This window comes from Micropterus salmoides, unplaced genomic scaffold (genome assembly GCF_014851395.1).
Source record: "Micropterus salmoides isolate LMB-PRFRI ecotype aquatic unplaced genomic scaffold, ASM1485139v1 Ms_hic_scaffold_3682, whole genome shotgun sequence".
Classification (NCBI taxonomy): domain Eukaryota; kingdom Metazoa; phylum Chordata; class Actinopteri; order Centrarchiformes; family Centrarchidae; genus Micropterus; species Micropterus salmoides.
The window spans coordinates 1-8,133 of NW_024043020.1; the positions used below are offsets into that span (position 1 = coordinate 1).

At 40.6% G+C, this 8,133-nt stretch overlaps 2 long non-coding RNA genes across 2 annotated transcripts; both read right to left on the reverse strand.

The window, feature by feature from the left end:
* Positions 1 to 124: 124 nt before the first annotated feature.
* On the reverse strand, positions 125 to 1,217 carry LOC119884808. The gene is made up of 2 exons (XR_005441082.1): positions 371 to 1,217; positions 125 to 280 (listed from the first exon to the last, which is right to left on the reverse strand). It is a non-coding gene; the product is annotated as an uncharacterized LOC119884808 (long non-coding RNA).
* A 501-nt stretch (positions 1,218 to 1,718) lies between these two features.
* On the reverse strand, positions 1,719 to 3,561 carry LOC119884809. The gene is made up of 2 exons (XR_005441083.1): positions 3,415 to 3,561; positions 1,719 to 2,623 (listed from the first exon to the last, which is right to left on the reverse strand). It is a non-coding gene; the product is annotated as an uncharacterized LOC119884809 (long non-coding RNA).
* Positions 3,562 to 8,133: the final 4,572 nt, after the last annotated feature.

An 8,133-nucleotide genomic window follows, 5' to 3' on the forward strand; every position in this document is an offset into this window, starting at 1 on the left:
GATGTTCGCTGGTAGGTCCGTTGTGGATTCAGTCTCTAATTTTGTATTCATACTTATATTATTTAAGATGATCAAACTTTCTGCCCCTCACAGTTGTGTAGCTCCTCGTAAGGTGCTGTTCTAACCACATTCTTTAATGACGTTTCATTTTGATATTAGTGATGTTTCTATTGTTGAATGTAGGTTCGTGATGTCAAGGCCGGGTCAAACTATATTAAGACTGATGTTCACACTTTGTCTTGTCTCACAGTGTGTTTGTGGCAATGACGTGTTTCACCACCTGAAAAGATAAAGCAGAGGAAGTTGAAGATTGCAAGTTAAGATAAAATGTTTGCAATAATGCAACTTGTTGTCTTTAGATAGTGTTTACTAGAAAACAGACAGCATTCCAGCGGGTCGGTCTTACAGTCCATGTTTGTCCTGCTGATGAGAAAATCTGTAAACTTTCAGACAACCACTGCATCTTTCTCCTTTCTCACTTTTCACTCAAAAGTCTCTGTGCTGGACCAAAAGTGGGCTACCCCAAACACTGTAAAATCTAACACGATTTTTCAACCTAAAAATATGAGTGAAAGGGCTGCCTTAAAATTTTACCTTAGGTGAAATAACCCAGTTTGTTCTTCTAACATCACAAAATGTTATGTTAAATAAATATCCTGTGGTGTGTAAACCTTTAGCTTGGTTGATGTGCATTAGTTAGTCTAATGAACTAAGCAGATTAATTCATCTTAATTTAAATAATATGTTCTGTCAACATCGGTTGGAGGTTCAGTTGACTTGGCTTTGTCAGTTGCTTTAACTGCTCATGGTAGTTCTTTCAACTTTAAAATTTATGTTAGCTCAATTAAAAAGGTTTATTCAATTAATAAACAAATCCATTTCAACATAACTAATGACTTGTTGAGTTAACTCTACCATTGATTCAATTGTATACATTTACTTAACTACATTTTCAGTTATTTACACTTCAACATACATTTCAAACTGGCTATTTGGGTTGGGCCGATAGATGATGCCATCGTCTATCGGCGATGGCTGACAGATGGTCGATGGTTGAGCAGGCATCGTGATTGTAAAACCTTGCCCCCCCAGCGAAAAACAATCTAAATTTTTCACATAATACTACCCTGTGAAAGCAAATCTTAATCACCGCGAACATTATAAATTTAAAACATGCTTCGCACCGTCCTCAGATTTCTCTTCTCTCCACACTCAGACACACCAGAGGCCTACACCTCAGTTAACACACCGGCTTGCCCCGCCTCCGTCTCCCCCTTTGCCCGTCAGCAGTACGTTTTATAAAGTCGCCTAAAAGACACAGAACTCTTTTCCCGTATTTTTCCACGCGTGATCCGTTAGCAGGTGAGCCTCTTGTGGGCTTGTTAATGACGGAGCCTATCAAACAAGTGAAACCAACATCTGTGTGTTCACTGCTGCTTTACCTGGTCGTGCTTGTAAAACATCCACCACGACTTGTAGCGTCATAGGCTACCAAGTTTTTAACCGAGTAAAGTCCGTGCGAGTGAACACATGCACATAAGATCCCCATCTGAGCATCTGCCCCCGATGCCATCGCCCATCCCGATGTTTCAATGTAGACGTCGCCCAACCCTACTGGCTAACTGACTTTAAAAATTTAAATTATGCTATACCCTAATGAAGATCACTTCAATTAAAAGGATGATTGCATTTTTAATGAGAAACATGACAAATACCAATATCCATGCACCTTAACATTTATTGATCAAAGATGACATTTACTTCTGACAACAGAGGCCAAAGTCTATCACTTTTTCAACCGGAAGGTTCAGGGTTTAGGATCTATTGGTAGAAATGTTACGCAATATTCACAGTTATGTTTTAGTTAGGTGTCAAATTTCCTGAAGATAAATTCCTGGTATCTTAGAGTGGAAGTGGGAGCAGATAGTTGAAATTTGAAATGACATTGCTGTTGCCACAAAAATGCTACACACTGATCCTTTAAAGACCATAACTAGTCGGTGAACAGCCACAGAAACATACCCTATGCCATCAGCCATATATGAACAGATAAAAACGTGTGCAGTCTGCATAGAATAGAAAACACTGAATGGTAACACAATATTAGTTTGACAATAAAACCATTTCCAAACAATGATGGTGTTTGCTATACAACTCAAAATGATGCAACTGTTCTACATTGTGTGCCAATAACACTATACAAAACAAAGTGTATGAATTTAAGCAATGAAAATAAATACTGTTAAACTGCTGAGACAGTACTGAATGCTTCAACACTGTCTACTAACAGTATTTTACTTCGGCATAAAGTGCAAAACCTTCAGAGCACAACCGTACATGGTTTTTTGCAGTTTATTTCTTAAACCATGCACAAGTGAGGAACACTGTCCTCCACCAATGTTCATGAGGACCTTTTGGGATGACTTCAAAGATGTACCTCAGTTCCCTTGGATAGTCTATGTTGAGAGCAAAAAGAAAGCCCATCAGTATGGCAACGGCATTCGGGACGTCCTTCAGATCCGAAGGGATCACTTCTTCCTCGAGGACCACCAAGTCTTCTGTCTTTCACCATCACAATGTCGATTTTCATCCCATTTGTAAATGCATCCTCGTCATCTGTGGACTACAAGAGAGTACAAAGAAAGCCAAAAAGCATTTTTTACTATCTTTGTTCTAGCAGTTTGTTTGGTAGAATCTACATGGAGAGTCAGAAAGTCAATGATTGAATCTCATTAAGAGTAAAAACTGAAGAGAATTTTTTGTAATACATTTTTTTGTAAAAGTAATAATTCTATTTATCGACTGATTCAAATACCACCTACATTTTTATACATATAAATTCATAAAATTAAGCATGAGAAATGGTGCTAGCTTTTGATGAAATTAAATATGAAAACTAAAATATAAATCTTCCTGTTTGCTGGCATCTGTCTGGTGCACGTGATGATGCAGTGAATATTATTCTCTTTGACCAATTAGCAGTCCGTCGTGTTTTCACGTTACATTTTAGTATCCCTCAGCTTGCTTGGAGGTGATACAAAAAAAAAAAAAAAAGTACCTGGAAGCAGGTACAGGTGCAACATTTCTACAATGGACACCCAAACAAAGGCGAGTCGAGCCAAAGGGCCTCCACTCAGACTAGCTTGGTTTGAGGGCGTCCCTGACCCCGCTAGCCGCTTGGCAAACTTTATGACGTGTTTTCATTGACATCAAAACAAACAAACAAAAAAAACCCCAAGACTGCCACTGTAAATATGCATTTATGTTTTAACCAAATCTACAGTTTGTTTTGTGTTGAATACATATAAGTAAGCTACTTTGTTTCTCACATTCATGTGCTGTTGTTGCATCTTCAATTAAAACCACCAAGGAAAAACTAAACTACTGTTCAGTTAGAAAATCCCTCATGTTTACCATCTGCTGTCACCAAATGAGAAAGAATGTCATCATCTGAAAAAGTCATCTGTCAGGGTTGTGTGGTGAGCAGGATATAGGACCCAAATGCAGGACGCAGTGCAGAGCAGGTATAGTTCAACAGGTTAATTAACAAACAAAAGGCGAACACACTTGCTGGCAGAGTCCAAAAACAAGGTAATCCAAACAGAATCCAAAGAAAGCAGGGAACCACGACGAGCGGGGCAGGCAACATGAGACAGAGCGTAGACACGCGACAAAGACTGAGGGAAACAAGCAAGGATATATACACAGGGTTAACGAGCTGGGAGGAAGTACACAGGTGAGGGACATGAGACTAATGAGACACCGGCAGGCAGAGAGAGAGAGCAGGGGAAAACAGAGACTGACATGCAGAGGCATTACTGGGGTAACAGACACAACACAGGTTACACTAAACACTAAGACAAGAACCGAGACACAGAACGAGGAGCTAAGACACAGAGCTAATCCTAAGATACACATACTAAGTAAACTAAAGATGTGGATGAATAAAATAATAAACAAAGCTACACGGAGACTAAAGCAGAAAGATTAAAGTCATAATGAACTAAACAGATCAGAACCAAACTGTACCAGACCAACCAGCACAAACACACAGAGTAAACTAGACACAAGAAACACAGACTAACTATATAACAAATACTGGACACAGAGCAATAGACAGGACAGAACCCAAAACCCAACATACTGTGAGACAGATACTAAAAAGACTACAAATAACATGACTGACTGAAAACTAAATGAACAAAGCAGAACAGACACGCCCACAGTGTGACATCATCAAATAAACTAATGTTTTGGGTGGAACAGCTCAACATATTCTCACCTGTTTTCTCACCTGAGGACTGAGGGCTGAAGGTGAACAGCTGCACTTTTCCAGAGTCACCATCTGTCTCTCACACTTCAAGTTAGACTTTGATTTGTAACTAAAATGAGAATCCGGGAAAGACACAGCGGCGTAGCAGCCAGACTGTGATGTCTTCATGTCTTTGTTATCTTTGTCCACATATTTACCCTCATACAGCCACTTCACTGTATGACTACAGGACTGTTGATATGTCAGCACAGAGCAGTAACGTCACCTTATCAGCGTCCTTTTGTTCAGTCACTGGTGAAGATGGAGATATTGTGAGAGAAAGACAACAAGAGTAAAGTTAACTTCATCACTGTGATCATAATTATTGTAATGTTTCAGTATATTGTTCTAACAAGACAGTTTGAGCTGAAAACATTATGATGGAAATACTCACTGATAATAACAGACAGATAAACATGAGAGTCTGGAGCTTGTTGTCGTGGTTTGGACTGTTGGCAGGTGTAACAACCAACATCCTCGACTGTGACCTTCTTTATAACCGGAGAACAGTTCTCTGTCTGATTTAGCTTTGGCGTTTTGAACAATCTGCCCCAAATCAATCAGCTCTACTGTTGATCTGTTTCCCAAACCAACAAAGGTCCATGTAATTTCCACATTGTTGCTGACCGTCTATCACATTTTCACAAGGCAAAGTGACGTCATCTCCAACTCTGACAGTGAAGGAGGGGGGAAGTTTTCCAGCTGCTGCTGTTGAGAAAATGATGAAAAATAAAGTGAAATGAGAAAATGTCTGTTATGTTCATAGTTAGTGACGATTATTTCTTTATCCTTAGTTTCCAAGAGTTCACTAAACTCACCACATTAGAAACAACAGATTTGGTTTTCTTAGTTAAATCAAATGTAGCTAATAAAGAATCTTTAATAATATTGATCAAGTTATTTTTTACAATGTGCCTTCCATTTATATATGTGATATATGTATTCTTACCTGTAAACTGAAGCACCGCTGGAAGAAATAAAGAAATCCATTTGAACTCAACCATCATGATTCTCTGAGTCTCTCCTTCTTCTGTCTCTTGTTCTCGTGCTCAGAACTGTCTGAGTTTCTAAACTAGTGCTTTAGTAGAGAGACGCTGCAGCTACTTCCTGTGGTTACGATGATGTCACTTCATCATGGTGACTTTGTTTTAGATTTCAGTCTCTCTGAATTTCTTGTCAATGTCCAAACAGCCAAAAACTCTGTTAAAACTCTTGAAATGTAGTTTTCTCTCATCCACAGTGACTGACAGAGACCCCAAATTCTTGATCAGCAATATGAGATGCAGCCGTCAGAGTTCACACTTTGTTCAGTCCCACGGTGTGTTTATGGCAATGACGTGTTTCACCACCTGAAAAGAAGAAAAAGAGGAAGTTGAAGGTGTGAAGATATATATTTTACTGGTCTGAGATCTGCTGGTTCCACAATGTATCTTTGTAGTTATTTTTGTTCAGAGATCCGAAGAGGAAGTGTTTCTGTGAGAATGTGGTTAACAGCAGCAGCAGAGCTCTGGAGGTTTTACCCTCTGATGATGACCAAATAAACATCAGAATCACATGTGGTTTTCTGCAGGCCTTGTACTTGTTGCAAAAAGAAAAATTGCTTTGCATGTAAATTGAACATGTCACCATTGTTATCAGGTAGCTGGTTGATGTAACATGACACTGGAAGGTTAGAGGTCCTCCAGAGGGAAGTGCACAAGAGGAGGGAGGTGGTTCTACTAGTAGAGGCAGAACATTCATAGTAAAGAATATTCACTTTCCATTATGACACTGTTTGTACATGAAGGAATCACAAACACAGTGTAGAATTAAGTGGTAAACATTTCTTTATTTGCAGATTATATTATCAGATATAATAAAGAGGAGACTCTTACTGACGCCATTAAGGCTGAAAGTCCATCAAAGCCAAACACATATACATCCAACAAATTTGTCAACAACAATGCTAAATGAAAGTGAATTAAAGTTCTTCTGTACACAGAGACACGAAACTGAGCTCAAGCTGCTGTTGCTTCAAACACAGACGGTAAACCTTAAAATCAGGTCTGTGTTATGGGGTTGTGTGGTGTGGAGACAGAGAGGACCCAAAAGCAGCACCTCTGAGGGAAGGAGGTTTATTGAGGGATAAAGGGTGAGAGGACTGGAGTGGAGGGAGAGGTGGATGTCGGGGAAACACAGGCACGGGGAACCAAGGAGACGGGGAACACTGGGGCCGAGGTAGCGAGGAGCGGTGGGAGGTCTGAGGAGGAGAGGGCCGGTGGATGAGCCCAGCCGACTGAACGGAGGACGAGGGTGAGTGTACCTGGGAGGGAAACAGACAGAGAGACAAGGTTAGAGATAACAGAGACAAAGCACGGGGTAAATGTGAGAATAAAACAAGAAACAGGAGAGCCTGAACGTGGGGGTGGCACCGGTATGGAGCAACGACGATCAAGCGAGGATGGTGTGGAGAACCGGGGTTGAAATACAGGCAGGGATGAGGTGATTACTGGCAGGTGTGGCAGGCTGACGAGGTGGCTGAGGAGATGCAGGTGCAGGTAGTTGGCTGGGCTCAGGAGCAGAGGGAGAGAGAGAGAGAGAGAGCACACAGGGGAGAAAACACAGGGAGGCAGGCAGGGAACAGAAAACCGAGGAAAAAGCAGAATAACTGATAAAAAGGAGAAAAAACCAGGACACTCACCGTCAGCCGGGCTGCTACCACAACATGCGGGCGCTGACATAATATTCTCATGTCCTGACACAGCACTCACTCCACTCTCACTCCATACTCACGCCTCTGTTCAGAGAGAGAGAGAGAGTGAAAGCTGAATTTAATTGAGAGAGAGATGCAGTGGTTGTTTGAAAGTGTTCTCATCAGCGGGAGAAACGTGGACTATAAGTACAAGGTACAAATAATAACAATAATTATTACATCATTTAATATAAATCTTGATGCCATTTCAATCCCCAACACTATCTAAAGTACAGAAGTTGCATTATTGCAAACTTTTATATGAACTAACAATCTTCACACCTACAACCTTCATCTTCCTCTTCTTTTCAGGTGATGAAACACGTCATTGTTAAATATACACCGTGGGACTGGACAAAGTGAGAACTTGAGACTCAGTATGAATCTTAAAATAGTTTGTTTGTCACATTTCAGAGGAAACTGGCAGAACTGAAGATAGAAGCACAACTCAGAGACAGGCAATATAAAAACTTCACTAGATAATCAGTCTGAAGAAGGAAAACAGACATGATTGCAGGAGTAGTAGTACAAACACTAGTTGGTCAGGCAGAATCCCGGATAGCTAGGCAGAAGACACTAGACAATCTAACGAGGAGCAAGTGAAGAGGGGCTGGTACTGTAAGTACTGAGACTGATGGGGAAAATGAGGTGCAGGTAAGGAGACAGGCGGGAACAACCAGGTGAGGGGATTGGGGTGATGACCAGGCAGGAGGAAGAACTGGAATCTGAAATGACAGGAGAGTTAGTGAACTGATCAAAAAAGTAAAGACCAACTACATAAAGTTTATGAGCTGGGAGGATTTGGGACAGTTTCAGCTTTAGATTGCCTCAAAGAATGCAGAAACATATTCCTTTGCCTTATAATCAGTGACTTTGTCGTATGTGTTTGTAGATGGTGGATCTTTGTCAGGCTGCTGTGACCTCTGACATCTTAACTGACGGCTGCATCTCATATTGCTGATCAAGAATTTGGGGTCTCTGTCAGTCACTGTGGATGAGAGAAAACTACATTTCAAAATGTAAAAGTGAAAATTGTAACTGAGTTTTTGGCTGTTTGGACATTGACAAGAAATTCAGAGAGACTGAAATC